At 42.1% G+C, this 20,013-nt stretch overlaps 1 long non-coding RNA gene across 1 annotated transcript in view; it reads right to left on the bottom strand.

Moving 5' to 3' along the window:
• The window catches only part of LOC108537034 (uncharacterized), a 59,975-nt gene extending 40,395 nt beyond the window's left edge, over positions 1 to 19,580 (bottom strand). Inside the window, exon 1 of the long non-coding RNA XR_001887694.1 lies at positions 19,492 to 19,580. This is a non-coding gene — a long non-coding RNA (uncharacterized LOC108537034). The remainder of the gene's footprint in view (positions 1 to 19,491) is intronic.
• Positions 19,581 to 20,013: the final 433 nt, after the last annotated feature.

Below are 20,013 nucleotides of genomic sequence, written 5' to 3'. Positions count from 1 at the left end.
TAAGTTAGAAATTAATTAGCAACAATTGTTTGTGTTTTTAAAAAATATTCTTAGCAAACTAGAAATAGAAATTTTTTCTTAGACTGTTTTTAAAGATTTAAATATAGCATATGTCATATTAGTCAAATATTAAAAGCAACTCCTTTAAAGTCAAATAAAGCAAAAATATTTGCCAGTGCCATTTATAGTGAACATTCTACTGAAGGTTCCTACATTGTGCAATAAGACAAGAAAAAGAAAAAAAAGTAAAAGAACTACAAATTTAAAAACAAAACTGGCATTATTTCCAGATAATATGATTGTCTTTCCCGGAAAAAATCCAAATGCATCTGAGATTCGTAAGGTTTCTAGATATAAATTTGATATACAAAAGTCAACTGCATATCTATACACCAGCTATTAATTGTTAATTAAAAATTACTACTTATAAAAGCAACCAAACCATAAAATACCTAACAATAAATATAACAAAATATTAAAGGACTTTTAGGCAAATATTTAAATTCTCTCAGTGACTCCTGGTGGAAGAATAAGTAGTTTTAATCACGTTACAAAAATAGCATTATCTAATAAGGTTAAACATATGCATTTCCTATCATTTAGGAATTCTATTCTCAGGAATATATCACAGAAAAGTACTTTTTCATGTACACAAAAATATACATACAGAAATCCTTATATCAGCATTGTAATAGCAAAACTTGAAAACAATGTCCGTCAGTATCAAATGTCCACCAAAAATAAAAAGGACAAATATATTACAGCATATATAATACTAATAATGATGATGATGATAAAGGGGGTGAGAGAAAACTGGGAGGTGATGGGTGTGTCTATGACCTTGATGGTAGTGACGGTTTCACGGGTGCATACTTACCCTCAAAATCCAGTTATATACATTAAATATGTACAACTTTTTAACATTTCAACAATATCTTAATAAAGTGGTTTGAAAATATAGAGAGAGCAAATTCATTCAATGAAATACTACACAATTAAGAAAATGAATGAACCACAGCTACATGCTCTAGAATGTATTAATCTCAGATATAAAACATGGAATGAAAGAAGCAAAGAAATAAAGATTATATATGGTGTGCAAAAAAAGCAAAACTAGACAATTTGTTATTTGGACATACATATGTATGTGATAAAACTACAATAAAAAGCATAAATTGATTAAAACAAAATTTAGGATAGTGGTGAATTTTTGTGGGGATATAGAGGAAATTCGTTGGGAAAGAGCTTCAGGTATCTTCAAAGGTATTGATGGTGCACTATTTATTAGGTTGGGAGGTGGGTACATAAGTGTTTGATTTCTTATTTATACTTTCATCTGTGACATATTTTTCAACTCTGTAGAGTCTCTTTCAGGAAATGCTTTTAAACCCAGCATGGTATGTATCTATTCATTCCACTAATGGTACATTGCTGAATAATATTTATTCTAGAATGACCAAAAATACAACTGGGGTGGCATAGACTTTAAGTTTTAAATACAAAGATTAAGAATTAGTTTGAGGATATTATATAGGAAGCAAGCTATGTCTCATATTTAATAATATTGTAAGGTCTAGAAAGATCTCAGATGGAATCTAGATAGTATTACTACAGTGATATCACCAGTTTCAGTTAATGGTCAAATTGAGGAATTATTTGCAAAATAATTGGAATATTCAGAATCTGTCATAAGGCAATACTTCAGCTTATGTGTGGGCTACATATGAACTACTCAGGATTCTTGGTTGCAAACAACAGGAACCACACTGGTTAACCTAAGGAAAAAAAAAAGTTTCTCAGATGGCTGTGAAGTAACTCACGCATCTGGGGGTAAGCTAAGTCTGGAGAGCCAGGGTCGAAAACCAGACTGATGGAAACTTGCGAAGGCCACATCCCAGGAATTAGTCAGTTGCCACCATAGCTGTGAACCCTGAGCTAACCCTGTGTCCTCTCACCCTTACTCTAGATTCAGGTCTCTGATGGGCTTAAGTCACACATCTATGTTTCAGTCACACTTCCATGTTTAAGTCGCACATCTATGTTTTTGCTGCCAGGTTTCAGTATGAACAAATATCTAATCTTTTTCAATTTCTGGATTATATAAACTTAGGAAGGGAATTCAAGTGATAGGCACTGCAGATGGATGGGTGAATGAATGAATGAAAAGTAGAGACAAAGGGAGCCATGAGAGAGCAAGGAAGAAGGAAGACTAAAAATTATCTGCAGTGCTCATTAAGAATTCTGGCTTCTGAACTTTTAAAACTACTGAATCTTAATTTCTGAAGTTGACAGGAAGAGGAAGTTCAACAGAAACTGTCTGTGTTTTTAAGCTGCACCCCAGGTGATGTTTTAAACTTTGAGAATTACTGGCATAAATAATGCATACCCACAAATCAGAAAGTGTTACTCTTTTTGTGCCTTTCAGTGACAGTGACTGACTTTGCTCTTTGAAGGTTTGGGGCATGTCCTAAAAGAATTCCAAATGTCTTTTCTTCCTAATCATCTCTTTACCAATTTATGGTCTCTAAGTGCATTTCTTAAAGTTGCATGGCAGCAATTTCAATTTAAGAATTAACAATGCTAGGATTTGAATAGAGTCCTGAGAAAATATTACCTGAGTATCCAAATAAATAATAACACTTGTCACTTAAATAGCAATGCCTATATGCCAGGCACTGTTCTAAGTCCTTTACATCTCTTATCTGATTTAATCATTCCAACAAACTCTTTGAAGAGTTTCTGGATGATGAAACTGAGGCAGCAAGATCTTAAATAATCACCCCAGCTAATGACTGAAGTGGCTGATTTGAATGTAGATAATCTGTTCCAGGGTCTTGACCATGATTTAATAACCATCTCCGTAAATATGATTTGATTGGACAAAAGTCTTAAAATTCTCTTATTGGGCATAAATAATCAAAATAAAACAGAAGAAAATTTAAAACAAAGACCACTAAAATGATCTCTTCTTAATTTGGCCTTGGTAAATCTGTTTTGACGATCTCTGCTCTCAGTGGCTAAACAGCATGTTAACAAAAGTTTTCTACACACTAAGTTCCTATGAACTCACCAAGTTTATCTGGGCTGATTGTTTCTTTTTTAAAAAACAGTTTTTTGGCAAAGGTGCAGTGGTGGCTCATGCCTGTAATCCCAGCACTTTGAGAGACCAAGGCAGGAGGATCACTTGAGGTCAGGAGTTCGAGACCAGCCTGGCCAACATGGTGATACTCCATCTCTGCTAAAAATTCAAAAAAATTAATTTGAATTTTTCCCTTCTTAAGTTTATATAATCCAGGTGGTGTGTGCCTATAATCCTAGCTACTCAGGAGACTTAGGTGGGAAGACTGCTTGAACCTGGGAAGTGGAGGTTGCAGTGAGCCGAGATCACGACACTGCACTCCAGCCTGGGTGACAGAATGAGATTCTGCCTCAAAATAAATAATAGAAGTTTTATTGAGATATAATTGTTATATAATAAACTATACATGTTTGATGCATACAATTTGATGAGTTTGAACACATGTATATTCCCTATAAATCATCACCATATAGTCAAGGCAATAGACATATCCATCACCTCCAAAAGCTTCCTTGTGTCCCTTTGTTTTTTTGTGTGGTAAGAACGTTTAACATCAGATCTACCCACTTAAGAAATTTTTAAGTGCAAATAATGCATTATTATTGACTATGGAACAACATAGCTCTATACCTAACTCATCTCACGTAACTAAAACTTTATTATACTTATGCAACAACATATCTCTATAACTAATTCATCTTATATAATTAAAACTTTATTTCTAATTCCCTATTTCCTTCTCCCCCCAGCTCCTAGGAACTGTATTCTCAGCTTCTGTTAGTGTGACTGTTTTAGGTACCTCATGTCAGTGGAATCAGGCAGTATTTGTCCTTCTGTGACTGGCTTATTTCACTAACATCATGTCCTCAAAACCCATTCATGTTGTGACATATTTTAGAATGTCCTTCTTTTTAAAAACTGGATAATATTCCATTGTACATATAAACCACATTTTCTTTATCCATTCATCTATCAATGAACACTTAGGTGGTTTCCATGTCTTGGCTATGGTGACTGGTATTTCAATGAACATCGGATGCAGATATCTTTTTGAGATCCTGATCTCAATTTTGGGAGGTATATACCCAGAAGCGGGATTGCTGAAATCATAAGTTAATTCTATGTATTTTTTGTTTGAGGATACCATTTTCCACAGCAGCTACACCATTTTACATGCCCACTGACAGTGCAGAAGGGTTCCAGTTCCTCCACACCCTCGCAAGTGACTGTTCCTTGCATTCCCGCACAGCCAGCGTCTACTTGTCTTCAGTGAGCTCCAGATCATCGTTAGTAAGCAGCTTCACTTTTTGGAGCTTCATCTTAGCTTACATCTTTATAGTGCAGCTCTCTCCTAGAGGAGCCTAAGGCAAACCTTTCTCAGCTGCTCTTCCTGATTTGTGTAACTTTCCATAATCCAACTGTTTAGGATTCATCCTAGGTTAAATGTAGTTGATTCTCTTAAAACAGGAATTTAAATCAAATGGAGTATTTTTTCACATATCCTACATATAAAATAATTATAAACAGAAATGCGCTGTCCTCAATAGTCATTCGTGTTGTCACATATTGTAGAATTTCCTTCTTTAGATGTGAGTTTCCTTCAATGTATGCTAAGATGCAGGGTCAGAACAGGCACAAGTAAGAAAGCAGGCATCTGGATGGAATGATACGGCTGAAAGAGCTCATTCAAGAGCCCACTGAGCACTTCCTCCATGTTCCACATAGAGGTCATCTGAGAAAAACAGGATGTGACTCCTGCCTGCAGTGGCACCTATCACAGTTAGACAAACAACACCAGCCATTGCAATGGAACAAAAGCAGATCGTATACACTAAAGAGTGAAACTGAATATTCCCATAAACAGATGGGAAAAAATGTGGGCTAGATGACAGAAGTGCTGGGTGATTCACACATAGCTGGTTGAACAAACATACCCAACGGGGCCTATTAATGAACAAATGTCAACAGATAGTGAGATCTCTATTGGCTCTACCCTCACTGCAGAACTTGTCCGACATTTTGATAAATGATTGGATAAGAAGAGTAACAGTATAATTGATCGAGTCTGTGATATCATGAAACTGGAAGTGATAGTAAACACATTGAATAATAGAAGCAGAATCCTAGACGCCTACAGTATTGGTCTGATCTGCCAGCATGGTCTGTGGGGTGGTATGTCCCAACAAAGGGAGCAGAGACACTTCTCCTGACCAGCGCTGCACTGACCACACCTATGGCGGCCCTTCTAGGGCAACTCACTCAAGCGGGGAATTTTAAATTAGATCAGATTCTGGAAAGAGTGACCAGGAGAAACTGCCTTGAGACCAATGTAACCGAGGGGAGAATAGGCAATCTAGCATAGAGAAGATAGCCTATGGTCAGTTGTTATTTCCATATGTTTAAAAAAATAGACGTGAAATCGGACTTCAGCTTATTTGATGTCATTTCACAAGGTTGAACCTCACAGATTTTGACTTTATAGCATAAGCCTTTCAAAGAGAAAGAAAAAGAATATTGATTTAGTACCTATCCAGTGCCAGAAACTGTACTTAGCATTTTACATCCTTCTTCTAGCAATCAAATAAGATATAAATTATCCCATTTTACATACTATTCCATTTATCTATTGCTGAATAACAAACTACTACAAAACTTAGCACCTTAAGGCAACAATTGATTATTCTTATACCTCATCATTTTGTGGGCCAGGAATATGGACAGGATAGAGGAAGAATAGCTTCTCTCTCTCCCATGGTGTCTGGAGCCTCTTCTGGAATGTCTTGGCTGTTTAAGTAACTCTCTTTCTCCACCCAGCCTCTTCACCTATGGGCTTCCTCACAACATGGCAGACTCAGGGTAGAAATTCTTAGTAGCTCAGGGCTCCAGAAGAGTGAGGCAGATGCTACCATTCCTTTTAGGTCTAGGCATGGAACCAGGGCAGCATCACTTCCTCTGTGCTCCGGTGGTTGGGGTAGTCATACGGCCAGCCCACGTTTAAGAAGAGGGATTAAAAACAATATCAAAATGATTCATGACTGTTTTTAATTCATTACACAGATGAGGAAGTACAGGAAGGTGGGAAGTGGCAGAGCCAGGACTCAAACCACATCTGACCAATTGTCATTTCCTTCCCCCTTCTTATTACCTCAGTAATGCATCCGTGTATGTGGGCTCAAGGGTCTCCTCTAAGATGACTTTAAACTGTGTGTTTTCATCCCCAGCCTTGCTGCTTAGCTCTATCTCCAGTGGAAACTGTACATCTCCATTTGAATTTCCTGGAGTCAACTCAGACTTATTAGGATGAGACAAGAATTCGGAATTCATCACAGATCCTATCTCCATCCCAATCTAGGCAAACCGGCAGCTCACCAGTCACACTGGCTCAGAACCTCATGTTGACCTCTGTCCCTGCCCTGTCACTTTTTTCCTGTGTCCGGTCAGTCACCATTGCCAAGGCCTGTAAATTCATAAGCACAACAGTCTTCAAGGCTGCTCAAAGACCAGTTCTACCTACACCCCCTCCAGCCGCCTATCATGTTCACCATCCCCAGCCACACTGCCTGCTGCTCCTCCAAAGCCTCTCCACAGACACCATCTCCCCAGAATGACCATTCTATCAAACATTACTGATATTGTTATGTCTGTTTATTTGATTATTTATTTATTGTCTGTTTCTCCTACTAGAACAATGCTATTCAACAGAAATATAATTTAAGCCACATCTGTAATTTTACATTTTGTGGTAGCCACATTTAAAAGGGCCAAAAGAAACAGGTGAAATTAATTTTAAGAATTTATTTCTCTTAATCATGTGTATCGGTCCATTTTCACACTGCTATAAAGATACTACCTGGACTGGGTAACTTACGAAGAAAAAAGATTTAATTGATTCACAGTTCTGCATGGCTGGGGAGGCCTCAGGAAACTTACAATCATGGCGGAAGGTGAAGGGGAAGCAAGGCACCTCTTACATGGTGGCGGGCAATAGAGTGCAGGGGAAAATGCTGCTTTTAAACCATCAGATTTCATGAGAACTCCCTCATTAACACGAGAACAGCATGGGGAAACTGCCCCATGATCCAATCACCTCCCATCAGTTCCCTCCCTCAACATGGGGGGATTACAATTCTAGATGAGATTTAGGTGAGGACAGAGAGCCAAACCATATCACCATGATATCCAGAATACTATTATTTTAACATGTAATCGATATGAAAAATCATTAATGAGATACTTTACATTTTTTAGTCTAAATTTTGAAATCGGACGTGTGTTTTGCACTTTGTTTACCTCTCATTCTGACTGGCCACATTTCAAGGGCTTGGTAGCTACACGTGCTAGTGGCTGCCATCTTGGACAGCACAGCTCTAAAACAGAAGCTCTTTGAGGGTGTGCACTTTGTTCTCTTTGTTCACCTGTCTCTTCAAGGTGCCCTGAACTTTGCCTAACCCTTAAAAAATATTTTCTTATTGCATGTGTGCAGGAATGCAATGAATGAAATGCACCCCTTGTTTTGATTATCCCCCACCCCTTCCTCCTGATCTCACAGTGGCAGAAGCCTCCTACCTGTCAAGCATCTACAGGTGTGGCAAAGAACTGCTCCTTTCCAGCTTGAGATGCTCTTCCCACACCACCAGTTTGTCTTGAGCCTCTTTGCACTGGTGAGAGGCCTCAGAATAAGGCTTGTCTGGTGGCCCCAGCCAATGGACACCTACCTCTTCCCATCTCTTCCCATAGCACGAAAGTGTGTGACTTCAGTCCTCTCTCCTCACCCCTGTCCTACCCTCCCACTGATCTCCACTCCTCACCTTCATCCTGAGGTCTAGAGCAGAGTCCCTGAGAGCTTGTACTGAGGTTGAAGAATGCTGACCTCTGACCTCTCACTTTTTGAATGAGAAAACCTAGGGTCAGAGACCTGCCTGGTTTGAATCTGTGCCCACCTTGACTCTGAGGCTCTTTGAGGGACCCCACCTTGCGCGTCTGTCCACTGTTTCTGGGACAACCTGGTGCCAGCTTGCAGCCTAGCTCTTAGCCTTGGCTGACAGTTCCAGTCTTTGCATCCCTGGATGTCACATCTTGGGGTGGCACAGAGCACTCTGCTGGCTTGGCTTCTCACCAACTAACCTTTTTGAAAGCTTCTTTGAGATATAATTTACATACCATAAAATTCACTCCGTTAAAGTATATAATTCAATGGACTTTACTATATTTACAGGTATGTGCAACCATCTTCACAGTCAATTTTCATATCACCTCAAAAAGAAACCTTTTAGTCACTTCCCTATCCTCTCCCCCAGGCCCTGGCAACCGTGAATGCACTCTTCATTTCTATGGATTTGCCTATTCTGGATATTTCATATGAATGAAATCATACAACATGTAGTCTTTAGTGACTGGCTTCTGTTACATAGCATAATGTCATCAAGGTTCATCTAGGATGTAGAATGTGTCAGTGCCTCACTCCTTTTGAGGGCTGATAATACCCCATTGTGTGGACAGACCCATCACCCACTGATGGACATTCGAGTTTCTCCTGCCTTGTGGCTATTATGAAGAACGTTGCTGTGACCATTCATGTAAACCCCTCCATTGATTCTTCCTATCTCTTGCTGCCAGATGAGTCTTCAGCAAGCATTGGAAAGCAGGTCAGTCCACTGTTCCTAACATCTGCCATTGGTCCTGGCACTGGAGGCCCTTCATCACAGTGGCCTTCTCTACTCCCCCCACCTGGCTGCAGAGAAGCAGTGAAAGGTCGTGGTCAAGATTGGGGTCTGAAAGCCAGGGCCTCACCTCCCAGCTGGTAGTGAGCTCAGCCAGACAGAAGGCCAGCCCAGGTTCAGGGTTTGGGAAGAACGGTAGCTACTCACTTTGGTTTACTATCAACATGGCAAGGACATGGGGGATGTGCTCCCCAGGGCTGCCCTCTGCTTCTCACAGAGACAGACCCCAGGCTCCGAGAGGCAGCCTGCCAGGCTGAATGAGCCATTGCCTGAGAAGCAGGGCCCACCACCCTTCTCATACCATTTTAGGCTGGGGAAGGGGCCATAGCAGCTCTCAGGGGTCCACCACCTTAGCACTGCAGTCACACCCTCTCTATTGTCTCTTACTATCTCACCAGGTACCACCACCACAGTGATTTTAGACAACTTATTTAACCTCTCTGTGCCTCAGTCTGCTCCCCTGGCAAATGGGGATAATAATAGTACCAACCTCAGAACATTCTTGAAAATGCATGCCTGAGTGCTTAAACGCAGCCAGAACAAGGAAAGTTCCATGTGTGTTAGCGATTCTTTCTTCCCAAATCACACTTTGTTGTAGTGAGATTTATCTCCTCCCCATGGTCCTCTCTTCACACCCGAGGTCTGGATTTTCTGCTTATGTAAGTTCTGGCTATTTGTATTAGTTTCCTATTGCCACTGCAACAAATTGTCACAAACTCCGTGGCTTAAAACAACATATTTTTTTTTCTCCTAGGATTCTGGAGGTCAGAAGTCCAAATGAGTCTTGCTGAGCTAAACTCCGAGTGCCAGCAGGGCCATGTTCCTTTATAGGGGCTCTGGGAAAGAATCTGTTTTTTGGCTTTTTCCAACTTCTCCCCTCCCACTCCCGCATTCTCCCTTCAACACGCTAGTTCACTTCTGTACAAAGTTGAGTGCAGTTCACCACAGACTCCTCTCCCTGTTAAGTCAGCAATTGTTTTTACCGATTTAACTCTGTCCCGATCACTTTAATCAGTGTCCAGCTTTGTTTATCTTTGGTCATCCCCTTCGTCCATCCTCCAAGTCAGCAACGGCCTGCAGAATCCTTCTCCCATCGTGTCAGCCTGCCTCTGTGAGTTTGTTGCCTTGTCTTCTCTGACCCTCCTGCCTGCCTCTTCTTCCCCTTGGGAGGACCCTTGTGATGTCATTGGGCCCCCAGAAAATCCAGGATTATCTCCCTATCTCAAAGTCAGCTGATCAGCAACCTTAAACCCATCTGCAACCTAATTCCTCCTTGCCAAGTAACGTAAGATTTTCAGAGGTCTAGGAATCAGATGTGGACATTTGGGGGCCATTATTCTGCATGTCACACTATTCTGTTTTTCCCTAACATTATTGGGGTATAGTTGACAATTAAAAATTGTGTATATTTGAGGTTAACTCAATGATTCAATATATGTATACATTGGAAACTGTTCACCACAATCAAGCAAATTGATACATTCATCACCTCACATTGTTATCATTTTTTGATGCGGTGAGAACACCTAAGAGCTACCTTCTTAGCAAATTTCAAGTATACAATACTGTTAACTGTAGTCACATTGCTGCATGTAGTTCTCCAGACCTTATTTACCTTACGTAATGACCTCGCCCATACCCTTTGACCAACATCTTCCCATATCCCTCCCCCTCAGCCTCCAGTAACCACTATTCTACTCTCTGTTTTTGAGTTTGACATTTTGGATTTCAGGTTTATGTTGTCACAAATAACAGAATTTCCTTCTTTTTAAAGGCTGAATAATATTTCATTGCATATGTATATACAACATTTTATCTATTCATCTGTCAAATGACATTTAGGTTATTTCTGTATCTTGGCTATTGTGAATGTTGCTGCAATGAACAGATATCTGTTTAAGATACTGATTTCATTTCCTTTGGATATAGACCTCACAATGGGATTGCTGATCACATGGTAGTTCTATTTTTCCTTTTTTGAGAAACTTCCGTATTGTTTTCCATGATGCCTGTACCAATTTACATTCCTCCCATCGATCTTGGACAAGGTTTTTCTTTGCTTGACAACCTCACCAACATTTGTTATCTCTTGTCATTCTGATAATAACCATCCTAACAGGTGTGAAGTGACGTCTCACAGTGACTTTGATTATCACTTCCCTGATGATTAGTGATGTTGAACATCTTTTCATATACCTGTTAGTCATTTGTATGTCTTCTTGGGAAAAAATGTCTAGTCAATTCCTCTGTCTACTTTTTAATCAAGTTTTGTTTTTTCTGTTGAGTTGTGCGAGTTGCTCATATATTGTGGATATTAACCCGTTATTGGATGTATGGCTTGCAAATATTTTCTCCCATTCTGTAGGTTGCTTTTCGTTGTTGTTGATTGTTTCGTTTGCTGTGCAGAAACTTTTTAGTTTGATGTAGCCTCACTTGTTCCTTTGTGCTTTTGGTTTCATGTTCAAACCATCATTGCCAAGACCAATGTCATGAAGCTCTTTCCCCCTATGTTATCTTCTGGGAGTTTTAGAGCTTCAGGGCTACGTTTCAGTCTCTTTGAGTTGATCTTTGTGTATGGTGTAAGATAAACATATAGTTTCATTTTCTTACATGGGGGTAGCCAGTTTTCTCAACACCACTTACTGAAGAGACTGTCTTTTCCCCATTGTGTAATTTTGGCACTTTTGTTGAAGATTTGTAGATTTGTTGACCACACATGTGAGTTATTTCTGGGCTTTCTGGTTTTTTCCATTGTTCTATGTATCTGTCTTTATGCCAGTACATGTTATTTTGGTTAGTATAACTTTGTAATATATTTTGAAATCAGAGCGGGTAAAGCCTCCAGCTTTGTTCTTCTTGCTCAAGATTGCTTTGGCTACTCTGGGTCTTTTGTAGTTCCATATGATTTTTTTTCTTTTCTTTTCCTTCTTTTTTTTTTTTTTTTTTTTGAGACAGAGTCTTGTTCTGTCCCCCCAGCTGGAGTGCAGTGGTGCACTCTCAGCTCACAGCAACCTCTGCCTCCCAGGGTCAAGCGATTCTCCTGCCTCAGCCTCCCGAGTAGTTGGAATTACAGGCACCTGCCACCATGCCTGGCTAACTTTTCTATTTTTAGTAGAGGTGGGGTTTTACCATGTTTGCCAGGCTGGTCTTGAACTCCTGACCTCAAGTGATCCACCCACCTTGCCCTCCCAAAGTCCAGGAATTAGAGGTGAGAGCCACTGTACCTGGCCGCATATGAATTTTAGGGTAGATTTTTCTATTTCTGTAAAGGACAACATTGGGACTTCGGTAGGATTGCTTTGCCTCTGTAAATCAGTTTGGGTAGTTTAGACATTTTAACAATATTTATTATTTCAGTCAACGTGGATATCTTTCCACTTATCTGTATCTTCTTTAACTTCCTTCATCATTGTTATAATTTTCAGTGTACAAGTGTTTCATCTCTTTGGTTAAATTTATTTTTAAGTATTCTCTTCTTTTTGTTGCTATTGCGAGTGGGATTATTTTCTTGATTTCCTTGTCAGATAGTTAAATGTTTGTGTATAGAAATGCACCTGATTTGCATATATTGATTTTGTATCCTGCAACTTTACTGACTGTATTTATTAAGCTCTAACAGTTTTTGGTTGAGTCTTTAGGGGTTTCTATGTATGTAACCATATCATTCTCAAATAGGGATAATTTTACTTCTTCCTTTCCAACTTGAATGTCTTTCTTTTTCTTGTCTCATTGTTCTGGCTATGACTTCTAGCACTCTGTTGAATAGAAGTGGTGAGCATAGACATCCTTGCCTTGTGTCAGATCTTAGGGGGAAAGCTTTCGGTTTTTTCCCACTGAGTTTGATGGTAGCTGCTATCACACTATTTTTTAAATGTTCACGTCTGGTTCCCCTTTGTCACAGAATCTTCCCAAATGACCCAGACATCAGGCTCCTTTTTCTGAATGTCCATAAAAATTCATCCTCTGTGACCTTCATTTGACACATCTTTTACATTCTCCTGTATTGTTCCTAAGTGAAATGTGAAGTCTGGGAAGGTGTGAATCACATGTCGCCATCTTGGAGTAGACGGCATGAGCAAAGGAGAAAGGCAGGATAAGAAACCAAAAGGCTGCACTTCAGTTCCACCCAACTGGGAGACATCGGGCAAGTTCCTGAACTTCTATGACCTTCATTTTCTCCCCAAAATGGGGTAAATCCACAATTGTAATCCTAACCATTATAAAAATAAAAATAAAGCAACATAACAATAAAAAACAAACAACTCAATTAAAAATGGGCAAAGAACTTGAATAGACATCTCTCCAAAGATGATATACAAATGGCCAATAAGCACATGAAAAAATGCTCAACATCATAATCATTAGGGAAATGCAGATGAAAACTACAATGAGATACCTCTTCACACTCATTAGAATGACTGTAATGGAAAAAAAGAGAGAGAGAGAGAGAACCAGAAAGAAAGCCCAGAAAATAACAAGTGTGGACAAGGACATGGAGAAATTGGAACACTTTCACATTGCTGGTGGGTATGTAAAACAGTAAAATGATGAAGCCACTGTGGAAAAAAGTTACAGCAATTCCTCAGAAAAACTAAACATAGAATTACTGTATGGTCTAGCAATCTCACTTCTGGAAATACACCTTCCAAAACTGAAAGCAGGATCTCAGGCAGATCCTTGTATACTCGTATTCATAGTAGCAGTAGCCACAATAGCCAAAAGATGGAAGCAACCCAAATGTTCATCAATGGGTGATGAATAAACAAAATGTGGCCTAGCTGTAGATCGTAATATTATTTTGCCTTTAAAGGGAAGGAAATTCCAACACATACTACCACAAGGATGGCCCTTGAGAACATTATGCCCAGTGAAATAAGCCAGTCACAAAAGGACAAATACTCCATGATTTCACTTATAGGAGGCACCTAAAGTAGTGAAATTCATAGAGACAGAAAGTAGAACGTTGGTTGCCGGGAGCTGGGAACAGGGGGGAATGGAGAGTTATCGTGTAATGAGGGCAGAGTTTCAGTGGGGAAGATGAAAATGTTCTGAAGATGGATGGTGTGGATGGTGGTGACGGCTGTGCCATACATAAATGTGAAAGTACTTAATGTTCTTGAACTGTGCACTTAAAATGGTTAAATGGTCAATTTTAGGTTATGTATATTTTGCCACAAAAACCCACTTATACAATATAAGGTGACATTATTCCTGATATTTTCTTACCTCTCCCCCTCATACACCCACCCCTACTGCTGTGCATATTCCAGATTTCGATAAACACTTGCTAAACCAGTGCTGTCCTGACAGAACATACCCTCCTCTCCTCTTCCTCCCCTGCCCATCTGTAGACATGTGTAGTTGACCAACTTACCTGAATAAATCTTTTAAACCAAACCAGTCTAAATATTTTTAATGTGACAACACATAAAAAGGGATGGAGAAAGCAAGGGAGAGAGAGATGGGTGTGCCTCGTGCATTCATGGATTTGTATTTATACTCCAATGATCTTGTTATTTTTAAAGTCTGCTAAAGCTGGTTCCACCTGCTGGTTTCTTCTGGTGCCCTAAATCTATGTGTGCATTCTCCATATGCTTGGAGTCCGCTTACACGAGCTGTTTGTCCCCCAACTGGCTTTACGCAGTGGAAGAGGCACAAACAGAATCCACAGCACGTAGGACAGGGAGCCTGAAATCCCACGCCGCACAGCACTCGCTGTGTGCAGAAGCTGAGGGAAGCAATAAGACCTAATAACCTCACCCGTCCTCCTAATTGCTTTCTTCTCCTCACAAAAGAGCCACACCAGCAGCTTTGGTGGCCCTCAGGGAAATCTCTGCTTGTTATGAGGCTGGTGGGCTATCCTTTCATCACTGTGAAATGCTGGCAGTTTGTGTCAACAAATCCAATTTCAGTCAATCAATAGGCACCCTGCCTCCCAGCTCTGTCCCAGCTCGGCAGAACTGCACAGCTGGCCTCCCCTCCCTCCCATCCGCTGCCCACACCCTGGAGCCCTGGCAGCCAGAGCCACTGCTGCCCATGGGGTGGGAGAATGCCCAGGCAGCCAGGTCAGACTGGATATGGCAGGCAGCAATTGACAAGGCTGGTTCCACCACCGAGAGTCACAGCGCACTGGAAAGACACCGAGTTGTACAGAGTAGAAGGGCCAGCTTTGTGCAGATGGACTTGGGTACAGGTCTGATTCTGCCCACTTTGGGCTATATGACCTTGAACTTCAAGTCAAGTTCTTCACCTTTTTGAACTCTAGCTTCCTTAGTTATAAAGCGGGGATGCTGGCCGGGTGCGGTGGCTCAAGCCTGTAATCCCAGCACTTTGGGAGGCCGAGACAGGTGGATCACGAGGTCAGGAGATCGAGACCATTCTGGCTAATACGGTGAAACCCCGTCTCTACTAAAAAATACAAAAAACTAGCCAGGCGAGGAGGCGGGCGCCTGTAGTCCCAGCTACTCGGGAGGCTGAGACAGGAGAATGGCGTGAACCCGGGAGGCGGAGCTTGCAATGAGCTGAGAGCCGGCCACTGCACTCCAGCCTGGGCGGCAGAGCAAGACTCCGTCTCAAAAAAAAAATAAAAAATAAAAATAAATAAATAAATAAATAAAAATAAAGCGGGGATGCTACTACTGCCTGCTACAGGATTGTTAAGAAAAGTGTTATAATGCATGCAAAGTGCTTTGTCCAGTCCCTGGCACACAGTAAAGAGAGAGAGCGAGAGAAAGAGAGAGTGTGTGTGTGTGTGTGTGTCATTGTGATCTGCCAAGTCTTACAAGCCAAATAGGGCAATAAATGGAAACCACTGCAGATTTTACAATCATCATTAGCATCATCATCATTATTATTGTCATGTTGAGGGTTGCACAGAAAACAGCCTGGAACCAGCCTACGTGGTTCTACCAACACAGGGTGAAAACGTTTGGCCTTCAGTTCACAAAGGTTTGCTCAGCAGAGATGTATATTAGATGATCACCAACATTTGCAAAAAATAAATACTATAGTGTCTTCATCAGAGGGCTGCCACCAGCCTCAGGAGGGCATTCCCAGGTAGAAGTGTCTCAGGAGGTTTGTTTTGTTGCCTGGCCCAATATCCTATGGGGAAGGAGCTCAATAGTGGCTCCCTGAGATTTCTGCATTCTCTGGAAGCCAGAAAAAGCAAAGACCTCCCGGCAATTGAACTCTCTTGCTTGTAGGGGAGATCACAGCTTCATAGACAGATGACTGTTTTCCCTTGGGTTATAGAGGTCCTTGTTGGGCAACAAAGAGTTAAACACAAATCTATTTCTCGCCAGTAGCTGTCACACCTAATAGATTGGGATGAGATACCACTGCATTAGTGTGCGAATTTCCCCAGATGAAGGCAGCAGCAAAGCCCTTTGGAACAAGCCACAGAAGGACAGAAACAAACTAATCAAGGAATGTACAGCTTCATACAAGATCCAGGGGCTTCTGACATGGGAGGAACACAAAGTTTTTAACTAACCAAGGATGCAAACATTACCCCAGCAAGAAATGGTTCGAAGTACCTTGGAGTGCATTTTGCGGTTGCTGTTACTGCTGCTGCTGTTTTTTATAATTGGGAAGGGAAAGAGAATAATTAGAGGTGAGATTTTCAGGCACAGAATGACCTAGTATTTATTGACTTTCCACTCTGAGGTAGGCACTGTGAGAGGCCCTTCCACCTTATTTCATTGCATTTGTCATAATAACCGTGCATGGCAGAAATATTTATGCTTTTTGTCCAATGTGGATGCTGAGGCCCAGATAGAACCCAGAAAGCTCTGGGACCTGGCATAGACCAGGTGCTCAGGAACGAGAGATTGGCGGAGACTTGCCCAGGGTCGCAAATCTAGAGGAGAGATTCAAATGCAGATCCTAAAACTCCAGACCACCCCTCTTTGCTCTCTCCCTACCTGCTTGCTCAGTGCAGGAGACTGGGAGGGCCCTGAGCCAGGATGGGTTTAGACTCATGCAAGAAAATTCCTTGGGGGAAAAATGTTTTTTCCACAAGAATCTGCTCTCAAATAGCAGCCACACTTCTCCATACAGCCCAGAGACAGCTCCTTCTAACATTCAAGCTAGTTTTAGGTCTTTGGAGGAGAGATTCAAAGATTCTAAATTAAAAAAAAAAAAAATTAGACCGCCAGAACAGTAGAATATGATTCACGTTTGTTATGAATTACAATTGGGTCTTTATCGTGCAGCAGGGGGTCCTCAATGGTGCTTCCATCCTTTCTGAAATTGATCTTATTGGATAGCAATGACCAAAAGGGAAAACAAAAGCAAATAGTCATGCACGTTTGGAAGATTTGGGACTGAGACCCGCAAGTGTGGTGGGAAGGTTCACTGCTCTCGGAAATGTAATTGCTGAATGGAAACAGGCATAGAAATCTGGATTCCAACCAGACTTGAGCTCCATGCTAGCATATCAAACTGCCTGCTGGAATCACTATGCAGATGTCCCAAAGGCAGATAAAACTCAACATGCCTAAAAGCAAATGAATTGTTTGATGCTGCACCAGGCTCACCACCACAAAAGGGGAAATCACCTGCATTCTCTACTTTGGTTGGTGACATCAACATCCCCCTAAGCCTCTCAGACTAGACACTTGGGATTCTCCTTAGGTTTTCCCTCTTCCTTATTCCTCCTGCCAATGTGCTGCTCAGTTCTCCTCTTCCCACCATCACTGTCCCTTTGTGCCTATCTTCTACCTGTCTTTATTCATCAACCCTTAACCAGTCTCTCTGATAGCAATCTCACTCTCCTCTACCCATCACTGGTTTCAGAGATTTTTCTAAAATCTAAATTTGACCTTGGCACTCCCTGCTTACCACCTTCAATTACCCACTAGCATTGATGGTTTTAAAGCTGAAAATCTTTAGCATTTTATGAAAAACACATAATTTTCAGAGATGAATGCATTGTGCCTGCCTCCGAAGTACATGCAGTCTTGTTAAATAAGCACCATTGTGATGGTTCATTTTACATGTCAACTTGGCAAGGTCATGTGTGTTCATTTGCTATGGCTGCCACAGAAAATATCACAGACTGTTGGTGGCTTAACCAACAGAAATTTATTTTCTCACAGTCCTGGAGCTGGAAATCCAAGATCAAGGTGCTGGCAGGGCTGGTGTTTCCAAAGGCCTCTCTCCTGGGCTTGCCACCTTCTTGCTTCCCCTTCCACCACATGGTCGTCCTTTTGTGCACATGCATCCCAGCGCCCCTCTGTGTGCACTCATCTTCTTTTCTTATAGGGACACAAGTCAGCTTGGATTTGGGCCCACCTCAAAAGCCTCGTTTTAATTTAATTCTTTTGTTTTTTTTGCTTTGTTTTGTTTTGAAACGGAGTCTCACTCTGTTGCCAGGCTGGAGTACAGTGGAGCGATCTCAGCTCACTGCAACCTCTACCTCCCCAGTTCAAGTGATTCTCCTGCCTCAGCCTCCAAGGGATTTCAGGCGCGCACCACCACGCCCGGCTAATTTTTTGTATCTTTTAGTAGAGACAGGGTTTCACCATGTTGGCCAGGATGGTCTCGATCTCTTGACCTCGTGATCTGCCCACCTCAGCCTTCCAAAGTGCTGGGATTACAGGCGTGAGCCACCGCACCCGGCCCACTTAATTCCTCTTTTACAACCCTATCTCCAAATGCAGTCATATTCTCAGTTATCAGGGGTTCAGACTTCAACTTGTGAATTTGGGGAAGACAAAACTTAGTCCATAACAGCCATGGCAACCAGATTTTGCTCAATCACTAATCTACATGTTGCTGTGAAGACTTTTTTTGTATGTGATTAACATTTTAATCAGTAAACTCTGAGTAAAGCAGATGACCCTTCATACTGTGGGTGGTTCTCATTCAATCAGTAAAAGGCTTTACGAGAAAAGACTGAGGTCCCCTGAAGAAGTGGGAATTCTGCCCCCAAATTGCCTTCAGACTTGAGCTGCAACATCAGCTCTTTTCTGGGTCTGCAGATTTTGAACTCGCCAGTCCCACAATCACATGAGCCACTTTCTTAACACACACACACCCTCTGTGTGTGTGTGTGTGTGTGTGTGTGTACATAGCATATACATAACACATACATACGTAAACATATGTATTTCCTGTTGGTCCTGCTTCTTTGGCTAGCCTTGACTAACAGAACCATCAGACCCAGGCTCCTCCATCCTGCGGCTCCACAATACATAATGTGTTACCTCTGGGTCAGAGCTGGCTGCTTGAGCCCCATACATGGTGGCTCCATTCCAGACAGCTGGAGAGAGGAAGGGACCTAAAAAGACACATTCCCTTATTTTAGGGACAGTTCCTGGAAGTAGAACATGACCATCCCATTGGCCTGAACTTAGTCACATCTAGTTGCAAGGGAATTGGGAACATAGTCTTGATTCCAGAAGCCATGCACCCAGCTAAAAATCAAGAGGTTTTATATCATGGTAGAATGGACATGGCGCTGCACCAGGAGACGGTATCTGCTACAAATACCAAATGAAGGGCGCTGACAACGAACATTTTAGAAGTTAAAATGCGGGAGATTAATGCGGGCAGGGGCCGACAGAGAAGGCTGCAGAGTGCAAGGGGACCGGGGCTGACTTTGAAAGAAGGGCTACTCCGCCCAAGTACAAGAACACGTGAGCACCCTTGCCCCAGAGTGAGCATCAACACCGTGATCACGGTTATTACCTGGGAGGTCTCCTGCCCAGGATCCAGGCAGTGAGGCTGCCCTGGAGGCAGGCTCGCTCCGCTACAGGCGCGTGGGCAGCAACGGCCAAGCCGAGGATGGCAGGGCCGGCGGGCGACCAGGCCTCCGGCCAAGGGCACGCGACACCCCCCACCCCCCGCGCTTCCCGGGCACTCCCCCAAAGCCTGGGAGGCGTGGGCACCTGCGCGGGGCGGTGCCGGGGAAACGCAGTCATCGCCTCAGGGCACGCCAGCCAATGGGCGGCCTCACCGATGCGGTCATGCCCCAACGCGGCGTTTCATTGGCCAGCTCTCTTTCAGGTTCCAACTATTTATTAGATTTTTTTTTTTTTTAAGAAATTGCAAATAGGCCTAAACAAAATCCAGAGGAGAGGGAAGGGATGCCTGAGCACAGATGGGTGGGAGAAGACGCCCCGAGGGGCAGCGTTGGCACGAGAAGCCCTGTCTGCGAGCCCCGAGGCGGAGGTGACTCCCCAAGCCCTGTGCAGACAGGAGAGCCCGCCC

Source organism: Rhinopithecus bieti, unplaced genomic scaffold (assembly GCF_001698545.2).
Source record: "Rhinopithecus bieti isolate Rb0 unplaced genomic scaffold, ASM169854v2 scaffold_14232, whole genome shotgun sequence".
In the NCBI taxonomy this organism is placed as follows: Eukaryota; Metazoa; Chordata; class Mammalia; order Primates; family Cercopithecidae; genus Rhinopithecus; species Rhinopithecus bieti.
The sequence above is the reverse complement of the archived record's forward strand: the minus strand, read 5'-3'. Positions and strand labels throughout refer to the sequence as shown.